The sequence below is a fragment of the Engystomops pustulosus genome, chromosome 4, assembly GCF_040894005.1.
Source record: "Engystomops pustulosus chromosome 4, aEngPut4.maternal, whole genome shotgun sequence".
Lineage (NCBI taxonomy): Eukaryota > Metazoa > Chordata > Amphibia > Anura > Leptodactylidae > Engystomops > Engystomops pustulosus.
Window position 1 is genome coordinate 149481821 of NC_092414.1, and position 20263 is coordinate 149502083.

The 20263-nt window shown below is 41.7% G+C and overlaps 1 protein-coding gene across 17 annotated transcripts in view; it reads right to left on the minus strand.

Annotated features, from left to right (window-relative positions):
* Window positions 1-20263, minus strand: part of TJP1 (tight junction protein 1) — a 349705-nt gene that overhangs the window by 61357 nt on the left and 268085 nt on the right. Inside the window, exon 1 of one of the 17 annotated variants that reach the window (XM_072148057.1) lies at window positions 9272-9412. The exons of 15 other annotated variants lie outside the window; for them this stretch is intronic. The gene's annotated coding sequence lies outside the window, so the exon portion shown is untranslated. Of the gene's footprint in view, window positions 1-3660; window positions 3865-9271; window positions 9413-20263 lie in introns of those variants that run through there. One more of the 17 variants, XM_072148058.1, reaches the window with a different exon arrangement.

The window sequence follows — 20263 nt, forward strand, 5'->3', positions numbered from 1 at the left end:
GTTGAATGACAGAAAAATGTAGAAGAGCGAGAGATATTTCTAAAGAAAGTATGTTGGAAAATTGTACAACTTTTCACTACATAAACAATATCAAATTTCTGCTGAAAATAGACAACTCCTTCAATTTGCTTTTCAGTCATAATAGATACTTATAAAATGGTTTTAAAGGAGTTGTCTATGGCCTGGCACATGAAATATGCTGCAGTCGTTTCATTTCCTACCAAGTATACAGCCGTACATTGTGCTTAGTGTTATAGCTCATTCATTTGAATAGGATAGAGCAGCTATCAGGCCCTGTAATGAATAAACATGACATCTTAAAGGGAACCTGTCACCAGGGGGTGTGGACAGGTTCCCATTGATTCTCTAACGTGGCTAGCAGTCATAGTCTTATCATACTTTAGTGGTCTGTAGTTCTTGTAATATTCACAGGTGAATTTTACCTGGCACACAGCTAGCAGGTCTTTCTGAAGTCCTGAGGGAGGCTGCATTTCAAAAGGTAACATGCGCTCCCTAATTACCATATTCCCCCATCTCGTCACTATTCAAGATTGCACCTCCCTAGACTGCGCATGCTCAGTGAGCTTCGAGGAACCGCAAGCCGCCTCGCCGCTCACTGTGAATGTGTCCCGTTCCTACGCAGTGTAGGGAGGCGCAATCCCAGGACTTCAGTAGGACCTGCTGGCAGGGTGCCAGGTCAACTTCATATGTGAATATTACAAGAACTATAGACCACTAAGGCACGATAAGACCATGACTGCTATCCACATTAGTGGGTCTATGGGAACCTGTCCCAACTAAAATATAGCCTTCTGATGACAGGTTTCCTTTAAGCAGAAGCAGTAGTAGATAGAAATACAGGCAAGGGTGACAGGACCTCAACTATCTAGAATCAATTTATTACCTATGGATAGATGTCATTTTTAAAAACGGAATACCCCATACAAGAAACTTTAAAAAAAAAAAAAAACAATCAGTAAGATATAAAAGCTGCATTGCCATTAGCTAGCATAGGGCAACACGCTTTTGGGCAAGATCATAAAAGTTAAGCCAAGTAGGCCAAAGCCATGGTGCCATGAATTATGGCCAGAAATGCTGTACATGGGGTTTATATAAACCCAAGCCAAAATACCGTACATAGAATGTTTATATAACCAAGAATCCCGAGATGTAACCTTGTGTAATCCTCTTACATTCACAGTATCAGATTTATGAATTCACACCCAGGATAGAAGACAATAATTTGGTGCACAGTGGACTAACAAAATGTATGTTATAAGATAAGTGCTCGGGATCTGTGAAGGTGTTGTCATAGTGTGGCATATAAACAGTAATAAAAACGTAATATTCTTCGTTCTTGAGTTGGTCTCAACACGGCCAAACATTCATTCAGCTGGTGGTAACTATAAACACACTGTGATACAAGCCTTTAGTGACATCAGGTAAGTGTCATCTTTATCACATGCCTTAGTGACACGTGATGAGATAGAGCAGCAGTGATTCCCAGGCAGACTGCTAAGATAGCTGGACCATGTGCAGGCAGCCTGCAGAGCTCTGCTGCATCTGTGTAGTGTCCTGCACATGCCAATAGGAAGATTATAGTGCATAACAGGCTACATATGCAATGGTGCAGCCGCCGCTATACTGAGGACACACACCGCGGGGGCAGCCAACACGATACCACCAGCACAGAGACACACACACCACGGGGGCGGCCGTCTCTACAACAAGAGCAGAGACGCACAACGCGGGGCAGGCGCCACTATACCACATACACACCCGCTACAGGGGCAGCCACCGCTTTACCACACACATAACGCGGGGGCAGCCGCCGCTACATCACACACATGCCGCGGGGGCAGCCGCCGCAACATCACACACATGCCGCGGGGGCAGCCGCCGCAACATCACACACATGCCGCGGGGGCAGCCGCCGCAACATCACACACATGCCGCGGGGGCAGCCGCCGCAACATCACACACGCCGCAAGGGCAACCGCCGCTATGCCACACACATGCTCAGGGGGCAGCCACCGTTATACCACACACATGCCGCGGGGGCAGCCGCCGCTATGCCACATACACGACGCAGGGGCAACTGCCTCTATGCCACATACACGACGCAGGGGCAACCGCCGTTATACCACACAAGTCGCGGGGGCAGCCGCCGCTATGCCACATACATGCCACAGGGGCAATTGCCGCTATGCCACATACATGCCGCAATGGCAGCGGCCGCTATGCCACATACATGCCGCAATGGCAGCGGCCGCTATGCCACATACATGCCGCAATGGCAGCGGCCGCTATGCCACATACATGCCGCAATGGCAGCGGCCGCTATGCCACATACATGCCGCAATGGCAGCGGCCGCTATGCCACATACATGCCGCAATGGCAGCGGCCGCTATGCCACATACAAGCCGCAATGGCAGCGGCCGCTATGCCACATACATGCCGCAATGGCAGCGGCCGCTATGCCACATACATGCCGCAATGGCAGCGGCCGCTATGCCACATACATGCCGCAATGGCAGCGGCCGCTATGCCACATACATGCCGTGGGAGCAGCCACTGCTATACCACATAAATGCCGTGGGGGCAGCCGCAGCTATACCACATACATGCCGTGGGGGCAGCTGCCGCTATACCACATACATGCCGTGGGGGCAGCTGCCGTTATACCACACACATGCCGTGGGGGCAGCTGCCGTTATACCACACACATGCCGTGGGGGCAGCTGCCGTTATACCACACACATGCCGTGGGGGCAGGCGCCACTATACCACATACATGCCGTGGGGGCAGGCGCCACTATACCACCTACATGCCGTGGGGGCAGGCGCCACTATACCACATACATGCCGTGGGGGCAGCTGCCGTTATACCACACACATGCCGTGGGGGCAGGCGCCACTATACCACATACATGCCGTGGGGGCAGGCGCCACTATACCACCTACATGCCGTGGGGGCAGGCGCCACTATGCGGCGTACATCCCAGTGCATCCCCAGCTGTACTACTACCTTCCAGCAGCTGCTATTATAGTTACAAAATGACTCATTTTACTTCCACTACATCTGCCAAAAGGTGTAACCCAAGAAACTGCAGCCAGCCATAGGTGTGTAGCTGGAGACTGGTCCCACACAACAAGATGCCAGTATTCAGGAATGATCTAATGAACAGTATACATTGCTGGATGGGCTGTGCCATTACATGTATAGTATCTGTATGATTCACCATCACATAAGATGAATGTACTAGGATGAGTGACACTGGATCTAATGGGGAAACATGAAGCCTCCAGAACCTGTGACCACAGAACCCGGTAATGTTAGGAGTACTGGCCGGTTACTATCCACAGCCAGGTGGAGGGCACAGGGGGGCACACATGAGATGCTCTGCAGCGCTTGCCATCACTCACCACTACATACATGTTTGTCATGTGGAATATGGCACTGGAGACATTACACTTCCTGTAATCACACAGAGGAGCGCGGGGGAGCAGGCTGACACCAGAGAACAACACAAGTGTCGGGCTGTCACCTGCAGCACGGGGAGAACATGGCTGGCAGTCCCTCAGTGCCCACATCTTGCCCCTCCATGGGTCGGTTATAAAGTCCATGGGAAGTTTTCCGTGCAGGGGCAGCCTCTTACCTCAGGCGGGGGTGCACGTCCTCCTGTTACCAGAGCTTGGACAGGGCTGTGTGCTGCATGCCTCCTGCCCCGGCTGTCCTGTGTACGAGCCTCTGCTACACGGGAAATCCACACTCCGGACGGGAGATTGATTAAAACTGCGTCTCTTCCCTGGATGAACTGCAGCCGCAGACCTCCCACTCCTGTCCTGCCTCCCTCCCTCCTGTCCTGCCTCCCTCCCTCTCTCTCCCTCCTGTCCTGCCTCCCTCTCTCTCCCTCCTGTCCTGCCTCCCTCTGCTACACGTGGGACGGAGCAGGGCGGGAAACAGCAGCTGAGCAGGACACATCGCTCCCTGCTGCCAGCCGGTGACATGAGGGACTGGCACAACAGCTGCTGCCCCAGGGGCTACCTAGCATGTGTGGCACTATCCCCAATCATTTTACACAGGAATGTAATGCATGGTTATTTCTATAGCGCCATCATAGTCTGCAGCGCTGTACATGGATGATACAGGAGAGACGTGTGCCAGGGGGCACATTCCCACTCCTCCCTGCTGCAAAGGCTCCAGGTCCCATTGTACACATAGGTCAGCACCAGAGTCTGCTGTGGGAGGGCTATTACTAATACCTCCCCAAAAAAGGGCTACACATCTTTATTTCTACAGCGTCATCATATTCTTATTAAAGTGAGGCTTCTAGACATTTTATCAGCGATGGAAGGCTGCTGCTGGACATTTTATTGATGAGGGGAGGTTACTGGACATTTTATTTTTTGCGGTAAAATTAGGTGCCTCAGCTTATACTCGGATTGGCCAATATACTTCAGTATCTACAGTATGAAAATTTTTTTGAAAATGCCAAAGACAAAGGCACACTATAGGTGTGTTGGGGCTATAGAATAAGTGGGTATTATACTGCCCCCTTCTTATACAGACAGACAGACAACAGAAAAAGGAGCACTATAAGGAGGGGCTACAGAAAAGGAAGCAGCTGCAGGAAAAGGGGGCATTTTAGACCAGGGGCTGGGAAATTCCACATTCTATGAGTTGGGTTTAGATATGGGGAATTAGCTGGGTGACCGATTTTTTTTTTTCTTTTCCCCAGGGACCATGGTAAGGGGGTTAGCCTGGGAAAAAAAATTTGGGTGCAGCAAATACAAAAAGGTTGGGTACCACTGATGTAAAGAGTCCATGCATTAGTGCAAAACAGCAGCATATATAATTTTTGATTACAAAAGAAGCATGAGGCTCCATATTATTGTATAGTAACAGTAAAAAGGTTGAGATTTAACCAAATGCTACCCCTATGCTGCGTCAAACTTCCGCAGCACAGATGGACCCGTAGAAGCATGTCTCTTAATGCTGCAGGAATTCACCGCAGCTTTCAAACTTTGTGATAAAGGGATTGAAAGCAGCGGGATACACAGAGTAATGACAGAACGAATAGCTCTGCAAACAGAAAAAAACAACTCATCTTGGGTATTTTTATGGTGGCATGAAAAACCCCATGGAGGCGTCATGCAAGAAGCGGATTGTAACAGCAGCTGTCATGGTACAAAAAAGTGATTGACTGGTGACTGTGGGTCTATTCTAAACACAGAAAGATATGGAGGGAAAATATGTAGAATCTGGGCATGGAATTGTACCAGTATTGGTAACCTTGAAGCTACTTGTATTGCCAACATGAATTGTAGCATGAAAAATTATTAGAAGTGAGAAAAAAAGAAGTGCAAGAATATATCTCTTATCAATCACATTTAATAATCACAGAAATTCCAAATCTGCTACATGTGAATATATGCTCAGGATATATTCAGTTATACAATGTTATGAAATTCCATCCAAAGGATTGTCAGAATTTCTGTAAGATTCTTCACTTGACACTTTGTTGCCATAAACTCCATAGTATTAGGAAAAATGATGGGCCCACCACCAGTACATTTTTTTTTAAATAGTTTGACAATTGCTGCCAATTTTACCATTATGCCATTTACCAATGTAAAATATCTTGAGTGGTGCTGAGGGGACTTTTCTGTCAGCTTTCAGTTCTGCAGTTTAAGGTCCTTGGGTCCAAGGCAGCCACCCAAGCTAATCATATTATTATCTTATGGTCTTGGATTTATTCTGCTGGAGATGAACCCTGATTTTTTTCCCATCTGGCATGTACACCTGAATTCACTTCAATCGTGCAATAAAACAAGGCATGCTCGAACTTCTCATTCAGGTGCGACCCCAACATATTGCCAGATCTACTACCGAACAGCCAATCAGGCATATTAACGCCCCTAACTCCTATCCGTGGCTGTGATTGGAGAAGAGGATACTCCTGGCCATTTAAAGCAATGGCTAGTTGCTAGTTGTTTGGCCTGCCCAAACGCCGAACGGGAATCTCTACTCTCCACTTCTAAGCAAGCTGTATTCTCCAAGGCTTCCAATGACAGGACTGGTGTCCCCAAAATTTGGGCTAAAACTCCAGCAGCATCAGGACACCTGGTTTTAGGGAATTAAACCTGTTGACAGATTCTTTTTAGGCCAGCATGAGGAAACATATGGGTTGCTGTGTATGCTTTTGTATAAAAAAGGCAAGTACATGTAAGGGCTCGTTCCAATGGCTGGAATTGTGGCCAGATCACAGCCGCAATAGAAGTCTGTCTCCTGATCATGATGTGGTGGGCACACAGTGTGTCACCTCACTGTGACTGTGTCATGTCCTATGGAGGGGTGAGGAGTGTGCCTCCCGACTCTGTGCTCGCCCGTGATCCGGTCCAGCCAAACACACGGCTGTCTGAATGGACTCAGTGGTGTATAACCATTGGGTCCCGGTGGTGTAGAGCCTGAGATTTTGGTATCTGAAGTTGATGTCAGCCCAGGACTGAGGATAGAACAGCCCTTACACGTGTAGCAGATGCTTTCCAGGCTGTATTATAATCCTTAGAAATACGGATACAAACAGCTCTGCCTGGGATAGTTACTAGATGAAAAGATGGCGGCACAAAATGTTCAGCTCCGTGGTGTTTTAATCTTTGCTGATTAAAAGCTGGATATAAAGCGCTCTGACTTTTATGATCTGTCAGTTCCCTATATTTCAGCTGTGAAACACTCAGTGCGACACACTAGTAGCTTTAATAACATGGAAATCTTATGAAGAAGCTTTTTACTCAAGAGCTTTCTCAGCTCTCTAATGGTCCCCTGCTGCTGCACCAGTATCCTGTATTTACAGGGCCGTTATCCTCACTTACAGGGCAGCACAGAAAAGCACATGGGGATTTTCTGACCCTGAAAATGTAAGAAAAAGAACATTTGCCTTGTCACCTTTTACACATCATTTTTATTTCTGCGGCCTGGAGACATTTTATATGGAGCTATGTGGTCTGGAGGATGTAATTGGTAAGGGCAGAACTCAAGAAAAAGTTAGTGATACCAGAGTGGACCCTAAATGTGGGTCCCAGTAGGCAGGAGAAACACTTGGATTATCTGTCTAACATCAGGAATTCTTTTGGGGCATGCAACATGGCAAAGATTGAATACAATGGCTTCAGGTAAGGGCAGTGAGCTTGTAGCTGCTATGTATTACAAAGTATTACAGTATTCACTTGACAAACAATGAAAACAAACATTCTTAAGACTCCTTTCATATTTCGCCTGGTAAGATAAACACACAAACATGGCTGGGAGTATAATAGAGAAATCTTGAGACAAATGTCTCCCATGTAAGATTTACACAAAAGTCAAAAGCACGTTGGCGGATGGATGTGAAATCAGGGGAGTGTATACCACCTATCATATACTTGGCTTGCTTGAATGTCATCCAGAGAATGTTTGACCATCAACTGACTGAAACAGAGCTCAATCAGTCTCCGTTCTCATGATAGGTGGGGCCCACATATCCTTATTTATATCAGAAATACCTACAACTGGACAACTCCTTTATTACATTATATTTTCCGCTGATCATAAATGAGAATTATACCATGCTGCCCTATAACCAATTAGATAGTCTTATGATACCCAAAATGGTATACATCATATAATTCAATGACATGTAAAATTACCCACAATCCACCTGTCATATATCGGCTACGTGCTTCCGAGATTTTCCATGCACATATTAACTTAGAGCGAATATGAAACTTTCCTTTCTGAACATTTCCACCGCAGATTTTGCTTTGAATCTGCAAAAATAATCTTACACTATGTGTAAAGCATCCTTTAAGTTGCTCATCATATGACAAGATAAAGAAAAACTACTGTTTTTGCAGCGTAATGCAATAAATGATGACAAACAGGTAATATAGACACTATAAATAATAAAACAAAATCTTATGGTAACAAGAGTCATAGAGGAAGAAACCAAGGCCTGTGTCAGAATACCATGAGTGTTACGTAAAGGTGCACTTGTGATGACAAGTCTTGGGAGTATCTCTATAATTACTATAGAATTGGCTGATTTGTTGTGATACACCTAAGCTGAGTGACACTTGACAGGAAATGACTAAACACAATGTCAAAGCCTTAAAGTAAAAAATGAAGAGCACTCATACAGTGGATTATAATTTTATCATTCAAACTATAATAGAGCAATCATTTCAGCCTAAGCCACAAATTTGCTAAATGAATCAATCTCTTTTGACTACAAATCATTCATCATGTACTATAATTTTTCATAAGTCAATGTAACCATTATACCACAACAGCGACTGTACTAAGAACATATATATATATATATATATATATATATATATATATATATATATATATATATATATATTATTAAAGTACCTATACAAAAAATAAATTAAAAAATATTACTTAATACTAAAAAAAAATGTAAAAAACCACAAGCATTCCCAAGTTTTAAAAAATAATCAACGTGCATTCTTTTCTAAACTGAACTAGGAAATTCACTGCAGTATTCTCGGCCGCTGAGTGGTACCGTGTGGATAGGAGCTGCATAAGAGATGTAATGCTGAATCGTCCAGGATATATCAAAAAGTAAGTGCAGTTTGTTGTGTTGTTTGTTATCACATGACATTTTACCATATTTCCGTCAACATTGTGGATTTAATTTCTCAGTACATACATCTCATCCCATAAAATGACATCATTAAAATTACTCTATAATAAAAAAAATTAGCTTTAAAGACAGATTTTAGCCAACCACAGGAATGTTAACAAGGCAAAAGCCTACAATATCCCAGCAAAAGACGAAAGTGGTTTTTCAGTGGAATTCGTCAGACGCCAAAGCCCTTATCACCAGTCTATATTTGAATCTCTGGATGCCAATGACATTAACCATTGCCTAGGCACACATTTTTCACATTCTTGCCCACAATCTACTGTATCTTCTGAGGACATCCTAAATTTGTAAAAGTTGTGATTCTTCCCCAATAAAGCAAATGGACTATCAAACAATATATGTATAGCTATTTATTTGATAGTAAATGAAAATACAACAGTGTATCTCCTGTAAAGTAATGACTAGATGTGGATACAGCTGATATTTCCTTCACGTGAGTAGAATTATATTATTCCCCAATAACATTCGCTGTGTGATCTATCCAAGTTGTGTAAACTCGGGGCATAAAGCAAGGAGTGTTCACTCTTATCGCTCAAAGTTTACTAGGAGTACATACCAGTGTGTGGCCTCACATCGAAACTGCATAGTTTCACTCTGTACAGGAACACCAGCTATCCAATAAGTGTTAGTGTGCAGACTCCACAAGCCAGCTTACACTGCAATGTAAGGAGGAAACTGTACGCAGGCAAGAAGTAATGTCAGCAAATACACACATACAAACCTGTCATACTCTCATACTCCACCCCTACCTTTAAGTAATCAGATAGTTACTCATAGCTTACAAGAAGCAGGTCCACCCACACACCTGTATTTCAGGTAGCTCAAGTAGTTGCTGCTTCCACCCAAACCTCCATAATGTAACAGAAATACAAATATAATAGAAATTAGTGCATTTATTAGAAATGTACACCAATAACACTTAAAATGAGGTGCCCATTAGGTCAAACCCCCCCTCTTGCTAAGTAACGACTTACCATACAAAGAGTAAAAGTGTCTAGAACACTTGTTAAATGTGACATGAGGTATTGTAGGAAGTTTTGAGTACAAATTACAACCGTTTTTTCTTGTAATATTATCAATGAATATGCCCCAATAAATATGCTATGCACGTGTAGAGTTTACCATTTAATATACATAGCTCAGTAGTTTTCATTGCTGCGTTCTTGATCATACATGGGTTTCATGTTGACACAAGAACCTGATATGGGAACTTGGTAATAGGAAGATACTTCTGCTGTTCAGTCTTAGAGAAAAAGAGGATCAACCTATGTTGGATTTTTTTCCGGGGTGTCAGCAGGGGTGAACTATAGAAAAGCACCCTCCTCTGCCCCATCTAGTAGTAATATATAAGGTCATTATTTTAGTAGGTTGGGTCACCATACAGTTTCTCACACCAATGCCAATATTGGGTGTCAGGTCCTGCTTTATAGCAGATGACCGAGCCCTTGCTGCTGCCCCAAACTTGCTTCAGGTGGTGCTGCCTGAGGCAAGAGGCTCATCATAGCTGTTGCATCCCTGGTTGCCAGACCCGCAATAATGTGCACATCCTTTGTGATGTTAGGTTGTAACTTTGCAACACATCAGTGTTATGACATCATGGAGAGAATGGAGCATCCTAACAAAAAAGGAAAAGGTTGTTTCTGCTCACAAATGTGTGTACAGTAGTTTTCCAGGCTGTAAATTCCGTCCATGCAAGTGTGGTCAATAAATTTTAGGGATTTGTTGCAAGTGTGCAAAAGGGCCAATGAGACCTGAATCATAAGTGGAACTGCACACACAGCAGAATATACACATCGGTAATTTCACAGTGACAGAAACAAGCAAAAATAGTCTGTTTTATCTCATGGTCTGTGGTAGATTGGTGCTCAAGCCTTGAAATGCAATTCCGCATTCACAATCCACAGCATTAAACTAACATGCTGCAGATTCAGATTTTGTAAGCAGTGTGTGGATGGGATGCATATAAATACTAGTATCGTTTTTTGTTCTGCGCTAAAATCAGTGTGTAATATGTGCTATGTGTAGGTGGCCTAAAGGTTGAGAACATGTAAAAGACGTATGAAAATGCTCTTTTCCCAAACCACTAATATTTTAGAAAGAAAGCCTATAGCTAAAATACATACTCATGATAAAAGTATCATGTACTGCCAATTTATGTGATACACTTGGAAAGTCCTATCACAACTTGGAGGCATATAAGACTAATTGTGGTGATTAGAGAATGGAATTTCTTACAATAATACTAATAAAAAACATAGGCGGTCCCCTACTTAAGAACATCCGACTCACAGACGACCCCTAGTTACAAACGGGCCTCTAGATGTTAATAATTTACTGTACTTTTAGCCCTAGGCTACTATAAACAGCTGTAATTCTTTTTTAAAATCCAATTGTCACAGAGACCAAAGAATTTTTTGACTGTGGTTACAATTATAAAATATACAGTTCCGACTTACATACAAATTCAACTTAAAAACAATCCTACAGAACCTATCTTGTACGTGACCTGGGGACTACCTGTGTAGCATCAAAATATTCCACAGTGCTTTATAGATCTTAGGGTGCATGGCTGTGTACTCCTGGCACAGGATAGCCTCTGTTAGTGGTTGTGGCATCTGGGGACTGAAACATAGTTGTACTTACTATTAATAATATTGAAATGACTTGATTTGAATAGTGTGGGTAGAATCTAGAATTCTGTGCCAAGCATTGGCAATGGGATGAATTGCTATTCTGCGGCAGCAGAATTTCAGGTTTGCATATTAAGCATTTAAGAGTGTAGTAGTTTTCTTCTGCTCAGCATTTATTATATACAGTGATCAACTGAATAAAACATTTTTGGAGTTAATTTATTTTAGCTTTTATAAAATTCTTTGCTTATAATGTGATTTTTATAAAGATATTCTACATATTACAGTAAGTAAAACAGTTACAGTTCTGTGCTTCCTATTACTAATGTAGTTGTGTTACTCTATTAATCCTTTCCTTTGCATCAATCTCCAAAAAGTAATTCCAGTGATCTGTAGCAATTACAAGTAAAAAAGCTGTCAAAAAGCATACAAAGCAAAACAAACATCACAAAAATAAAGTGAAATTCTAAAGAATCAAGGTCCTGTTTTAGGAGCAGGTGGTGGTGTAAATGTGTGACCAAACCCTATGTGCAATAGTGGTTCCAGTGTAGAGGACTTTAAAAATAGCTTCATTAACCCAAATTCCTCAGCGGATTCTTCTCAGCAGGATGGTCTCCTCCCTTCCCGTCCCTCTGAAACTCATGTCAGGAGGAGGTGAGGAGCACAGATCCCAGACCGTTCTCACCCCCCCCCCCCCCCCCCCCCAATGGCAACAAAATCAAGATAGGACTTTGAGGGTCATATCATGAACCTCTTCACCCTGAAAAGAATAACATTTCAAGAAAAAAAACATATAGGAATTCTTCAAACAAAAATCTTCATTACTTTTAAAGCTTTTTTATGAATGGTATTATGCTTTACAGGCATGGGGCAGTGTTTCCACAGAACGGCGGAATTACAGTCTTCTGGGTTACTAACATGTAAACCTGTTACATGATAATAAGACATCCATGCCTTTCTTTACTAGCATTTACAAATAAAAAAATGTGTGAGAAGGAAGATGAAAAAAATCTCAAGCACTATACATAATATTATATATCTAATAAAAAGGTATAAAATATTGAAAATGCCTGCCTGTAAGGTTAGGGCTGCTAGGCGACTGGTCAGACAAATCGCACGTGCTGCATTGTAAATGCGACTAGATTTTTTTACAACCACAAGGTTGTAACTGCGGACAACTTTAAAGACGTTACATGTTTACTATAATTAGTTATGATGATCATTGACATTAATATGGCGAGAATAAACCAGATGCAAAAATGTACATCTGTAATGGTTGCCTGATGTAGGCTTTGGTGTATCATAAGTTATTGCTTGCGGACATTAGACATTCCTACGTGAGCCGGGTTTCCAGTCGCCTTTTGGCCACAATAAAAGGAACCAATGAAAACCCAGCCATAACCATGCAGCTCTATGGTACTCAGAATAAATCCACATAGTGCAGAACAGATGTTTAAATAAGTTAACAAAGGACAATATCCTCATGAGCATGTAGTACAGGCGGTCCCCAACTTAATAACACCCGACTTACATACGACCCCTAGTTACAAACGGACCACTGGATATTGGTAATTTATTGTACTTTAGTCCTAGGCTACAATAATCAGCTGTAACAGTTATAAAATGTTTCTGTAATGAAGCTTTAGAGTTAATCCTGATTCTTATGACAACCCAGCATTTTTAAAATCCAATTGTCGAAGAGACCAAAAAAGTTCTGGCTGGGATTACAATGATAAAATATACAGTTCCGACTTACATACAAATTCAACTTAAGAACAAACCTACAGACCCTATCTTGTATGTAACTCGGGGACTGCCTGTACTGTTCTCATGTAGGTAAGTCAGTTCTGTGGAAATGGTTCTGGCTCCTAGATGCACAGATAGTCAAAAGGGGAAGTACCTGAATGTCTGGACCTACTATCCCAGATTCCTATAGGGCTTAGTAGAAAAGGATTTAGCTACATTTATATTTATTTCTAAGCTTGCTTAGGCCAGTTGCAGAAGAACAGTTTAGTATAGTATAGCACTGGCACTGCATTTCAGCCTGCACACAGGAAGTTCTGTGTCTGAGGTTATTACTCCAGTGGGCAGTCCTAACATATGGTATGTCAATCACTGTCAGTCACCGCAATAACACCGTCCATTGGACTCCAAAACACAGAAAAGCTGGGATTTCAATTAACCCCTTCCTGACATTTGACATGATAGTACTGCATGGCGGGAGGTGCGTTCCTGCATTTTTCAGTACTATTACGTCAAGCTTCTGGCACCGGCTCCTGAGAGCCTCTAACACCTGCGATCGGAGATTCCTACAATCGCAGGTGTTAATCCCTTAAGGGGCATCACAAGTGAACTGGACCCCCCGCGCACGGCGCATGCCCCCCACAAGCTTATTTTTATACTCGGTAGAGATTGGGTATCAAACTTTGTGGAGCGTTTTGGTATTTTATCCACTGGGAATGTGTACATTCTATGAAAAACACATTCAGCCAAAAAAATTAAAGGGTTAACAAACTTCCTAAAAGTTGTTTTACGTATGTTGAGGGGTGTATTTTCTATAATGGGGTAATTTATGGGGTTTTACTTTTATTTAGGCCTCTCAAAAGTACTTGAAACCTGAGCAGGTCCCTCAATAGCATGATTTTGCGTTTTTTATGAAAAATCACAAGTAAAGTTCAAAGCCCCATAACAACCTACAAAAATGAGAGGATGCGTAAAAAAAAGACATTCAGTGAATGTTAGTTATTACGTTTTTTTTGCTACTATGACTATGTGTGGAAAAAGTAGAACATTTTGAATTTTGCAAAGCGAGAATTTTTTCAAATTTTCACCAAATATCTGATTTTTTTCATAAATAAATGCAAAACACACCACCAAAATTTTTCAACTGACATGAAGTACAAAGTGTCAGAAGAAAACAGTTTCAGAATCACTTGGATATGTTAAAGCGTTCAGAAGTTATCACCACTTATAGTGACACAGGGCAGATTTGAAAAAAATGGGCAGTGTCAGGAATGTGAAAAGTGGCTTTGGCGGTAAGGGGGTTAATAAATCATATGAGCTACTAACTTTCATGTTTTTCAGCCATATAATAAATTACACTCAATACAGGCAGTCCCCGGGTTACGTACAAGATAGGTTCTTTAGAGTTGTTATTCCGTTGAATTTGTACGTAAGTCGGAACTGTATATTTTATGATTGTAACTACAGACAAATCTTTTTTTTTTGTGCCTGTGACATTTGGATTTTCAAAATTTTTTGCTGTAATGGGAACAAGGATTATCAATAAAATGTCATTACAGCCACCTTACAGCTGATCATTGCAGTCCATGGCTAAAGTAAAGCATCCAGAGAGCTTCACCAGAGGTCACAGTGGGCAGAGGGGTCCGTCTGTAAGTCTGGTGTCTTTAAGTAAAGGACCGTCTGTACTTATTATTTAAAGGGAACCTGTCACCAGGAGACCCGTTTTTAGCACTCCCCAGTCCCCAAAGAGCATAGTACATACACTGCCAAAGTGTTTTTGTATTAAAAATTGGTTTTACAGAAAAAAAGATATGTTATATTGTACCTTTCATTAGCATCTGCTGTGTGACTAGGCAGTTGCCAAATGGGAGGGTCTGGAAAGAAGCAGTTCCCCCCCACCCTTGGGGAACAGCTTCTCCATGTGACCTTTTCAAATATATGAAAACACCCATCACTGGGCTTAGCGACGCCCCCTGCTCCTCTTCAGACAATCCCGAGTGAGGGGAGATTTTCATATATTTGAAAAGGTCACATGTTTCCCAAGGGTGGGAGGAAACTGCTCCTTTCCAGCCCCTCCCATTAGGCAACTGCCTAGTCACACAGCAGATGCTAATGAAAGGTACAATATAACATATCTTTTTTTGTAAAACCTATTTTTTATACAAAAACACTTTGGCAGTGTATGTACTATGCTCTGTGGGGACTGGGGGAGTGCTAAAAATGGGTCTCCTGGTGACAGGTTCCCTTTAAGAAGGCCATGATCTATTATACTGAGGATATGTAGCTGTATGCAGGCAATGACAAGCTTTTTACAGTGGAGAGTTGAGTATAGCGAAAGATCACTGGGGAGATGACAACTGGGAGAGTACAAGGCTACATTATAGTGGGACAAAGCACTTGGGAATGGGAAATATACTATGTGAACTGGCAAATTGTAGTTGTTGTAGGCCACATACCGACAGGAATCAAAAGTTGAGTTAAAGCTTCATTCAGACCACCACAGCAGCTAATGTTTACCTCTCTACACATTAACCCCTTAAGGACGCAGGGTTTTTCGGCTCATTTCTCGCTCTCCAACTTCAAAAATCCATAACTTTTTCATTTTTCCGTGTACAGACCTGTGTGAGGGCTTATTTTGTGCGTAACAAATTTTACTTTCCCGTAATGTTATTTATTTTAACATGCCGTGTACTGCGAAGCTGAAAAAAATTCCAAATGTGGAAAAATTGAAAAAAAAACGCACGTGCGTCACGTTCTTGTGGGCTCAGTTTTTACGACTTTCACTCTTCGCTCCAAATAACACGCCTACTTTATTCTTTGGTTCGGTGCGATCGCGGTGGTACCAAATTTATATAGGTTTTATTGTGTTTTAATACATTTTCAAAAATTAAACGAATGTGTACAAAAAAGAAAAAATAATTTTTGCCATCTTCTGATGCTAATAACTTTTTCATACTTTGGCGCACGGAGATGTGTGAGGGGTCATTTTTTGCGAAATGAGGCAACGTTTTCATTGCTACCATTTTGAGGTCTGTGCGACATTTTGATAATTTTTTATTTCATTTTTTATGTTATGTAAAAAGGTGTAAAAGTCGCATTTCGGACATTTGGGCGCCATTTCCAGCCTCGGAGGTCACCGCCGCCCGTAACCGGTTTTACATTTTGATAGATCGGGCATTTTGGGACGCGGCGATACCTAATATGTTTGTGATTTTTACTGTTTATTATGTTTTATATCCGTTCTAGGGAAAGGGGGGTGATTTGAACTTTTAATATTTTATTAATTTTTTTTATTTTTTAAACTTTTTTTTTCTTTTTTTTTCACTATCTTTTAGACCATCTAGGGTACATTAACCCTAGATAGTCAGATCGCTCCTACCATATACTGCAATACTTCTGTATTGCAATATATGGCATTTTTGCAGCACATTCATTACAATGAGCCACTGGCTCATTGTAACGAATCTGCAGCTGCCAGATAGCCTCGTGTCAAAAGAAGACACGAGGCTACCATGGCAACCGATCGCCGCCCCCCGATGACGTTCGGGGGCGTGGCGATCGGAAAAAAGATGGCGGCGCCCGCGCCGGCGGCAACGGGGGGGTTAATAGCCGCGATCGGTGCTAGCACCGTCCGCGGTTATTAGCGGTGGGGGTTTTATGCATTATGCAAAAACCCCCACCTTTGTATGAAGAGGACTCACCCGTGAGCCCTCTTCATACATCCCTTATACCTCTGCGCCGTAGAGCTACAGCGCAGAGCGTTAAGGGGTTAAGGCTAGATTTTCCAAAATAAGAAGTTGCACTGTAGACTTGAACAATCACATGGTGTACAGTTAGCAAAACAAAAAGGTTTATAATATCTTTTATTATGCCTTTAGAGTTTTTGCATCTTCCTTCTCACACAAAAAGTATAGTAAAATATTTGTTTATTTATAACAAGCAAAATAATTCTATATTTTTTTCAGTTGATCAGTAGTCTTATGGAATCATATGGAACTTGTAAAATTGAGTGTTTAAAATTGCAAGCAGATATTCACCATGGCAATGGATAAAACAGCAAATAAACTGTAGGAAAAATACACATACATTGTCCCACATTTACTCAAAGGAGTTTGCCCATGAAAGAAAGTTCTGAAACTTTAACCCCCTAGTGATGTTCACACAATAAACATAATTTTTATCCCCTTACTTTACAATCTTACTCAGTTTTATTGCTGTTTAAGCTCCTATAATTCAAGGATGGTCAGTGTAATATTACAGAGCGTGAGCGGGGACTCTCTAAGCAGACACTTCATGATCCCTTTGTGCTGACAATATGGTTACATTATCAGGATACAGGTTTATATACACTTTTATTTAGCTTCCCATTCTTCTACTAGTATCTGACCCAGAGAAAAAGAGAGATGAGACAGATCAGAGGTAAAAGATGATAAGATCCATGAGATGGATATAACACACAATGACACTCTGCTTTCACACAGACACACACACACACACACACACAGTCAGCTCTGCTGTACCTCCTTCCCCTGATATTAAAAACTTATCTTGCCTGTAGCTTGTAGATTTAGTCTCCTCACGCTGCTGTTTGCACTCTTAGTAAATGTGGCCCATTAACTCCAAATTTAAAAACAACTTTCAACAAGATTAGTCTATGATTTGTGGCTAAATCTAGAGAAAAAAATTATTCGAATTTTAAACTTTGGTTGCACATACAACCATTGTGGCTAAGTCTACAGAAAAAAACATATAATTTTAAACTTCGGTTGCACATACAACCATTGACCCCAAACAAATAAATGGTGAGAGCAGGCACTCATATCCCCAGCATCTATCATTGGGTACAGAGCTTTAGTTGGCATACAGTCATAAAGTGCAAAAAAAATCTTTACATTTAGGAAATACAGATGACCGATGCAATTTTAGTTAACAAATATTAAGTCAAAACAGAAAAGCAATGTGTGAGAAATAAAAGCAATGCAAAGAATGAAAGCCGAGCCGCTATAAGGAAATTCTGGCAGAAAGCCGACCCTTGTATCTCTGGCACAGAGCTTCCCGGATTCCTATAAGCTCAGTGAGGATGACTGGGATGACTCACTATATTAGACAGGAAACATACAATAAATTGTAAATTGTAACCACATCAATCCCTATCAAGCCCTGTGCCCACTTTACATTACACATGAAGAAGAATGGCATGGAGAGAATACTACCTCCAGCTGAGGACAAATATCCCATATACAAACACATAAGGACCAACCCCAAATTACAAATATAATATTACATTTAATAGTACAAACATTCATATGGAGTGAGGGCCCTGCTCGGCTGTTCTGACAACTCACACCTTTTTTTATCTCTCCATTTGGGTACAGCTTTTGTTTCCTGCACTTCTACTTACCGGACACCTTTTTTGGCGCAATTTTTAGTGCACAATTAGACCAACAAAAAGCATGTCTATCAACTTCTACACCCCTTCCTGAATGTGGCGTGCCATTTCTGATGCCCATTTTTTCTTCTAACTGTGCACCCAATATATTAAGGCCATGCACAACAATGTAAAATCCCAGCGCAAAACACCACTTTTTAGTGCCAGACCTTGCACCATAAATTAATAGATTCTCCCCACGTATCAGTCATTAATAATAATGGTATAAACATGAGTAAAATAAAGCAATTAATGAAAAAAAGTCTTAAACCACTTAAAGCACTGCATGTAATGGGCAGAGAACAAGTGACCCATGTTCAGAGCAGCAGCACGCCAGCTCCTTAGAGTTACTGACCCATAGCGTAAAACCAGGGACCCAGAACTTGTTATTTCCTGACTCCTGCCCTGTCCTATATTTAATCTCACCATCAATATCATGCGTTTTATTGATTTTCTTCTTACTGTTTTTCCTGTTGTGGCCATTAAGTGTTTTAAGCAGATAATGTAAGATTTTCCCTGGACAGACATAGATTTAGGGAACCCTTGAGCTGATATCTGCTACTGTAAGGTCTACAAAAACAACATATTTGTTGCTGAACAATGATGAATGATGAAGAAAATGTGTCTTTTTAGTAATGATATGCCAAGGTCGTTGTATAGTCCTATGTGAATATATTCTAACATGAGTAAATAGAAGTATTTAAGATAAACTGTCATTTCAGACGATTTTTGATAATGTGTGTGTGAAAAAGAAATTCTCCTTAGTTTGTAAAGAAACAGATTGCTAAGAGTCCCTTACTTTCAAAGTTTCTTCTACATTGCTATGGCAAATCTGTCTATTAGATTGAAGACGGGTCTGTTTCTCCTCTCACAGCTGTGAGTGTTAACCGTCTCTGCTTTCTTCCTGGTTGTAGTATGCTATGAACATTATATTCAAAGATGAAGCTGAAATTAAAGTGGTTAATTTTCCCATCTCAGATCTGTTTAATCCCATGCGGCCTCCATAGACACACACTATACAGACTGGAGTATGCATCCCTATGGGAGGGAGAAGCCTGATTTTCTTTACAAACTAAGCAGAATTTATCCTTAATACAGATGTGAAAGTTGCAACTTTTTTAAATGGTAACAAAAAAAAACCACACATTTTTGTGCAAATCTACGGATGTTTGTGACTTTTGGAGACTTCTGTTTTAAAAATTCACTACAGACCAAAAGCCACATGTATCAATAAAGGAAAACCGTTAAGCTACATCTGACCAGCAGGAAAGACAAAAAAAGTCAGACATATGATACATGTGTCCCCTTGTCTTGTGCATTCGCCCAGTGCAGTTGAAGCTGTTTTTATTTTAGCTATGGCTACACTTGGCTAAATGCTGTACTTTGTAATAGATCTATTCTGACGATGCTTTTTTTTTTACAGTGCGCCAGCGTATGATCGCCCCGCCGCTGCAAATTCGCAGCCCGATACATCAAGAGGGTTCTGCCTCTTGATGTATCGGGCTGCCAGCAGCGCAGCGTTTAACCTACGCCAGGCAGGGCCTGACGTAGAAAAAAACGGAGCTGGCGACTTTTCACGTATGAAAAGTCGCCGGCAGCAGCGATTGTGCAGGCGCGGGTGCAGTCCATAGCCAACCTTAGGCTTCATGTACACCAACCAGTGCATATCACGGTCCACATAGAACTTTTTTCAAGCAGTTTCGAATTTTACAGACTAAAGATGTTACATTAAGGCTACATCCACATT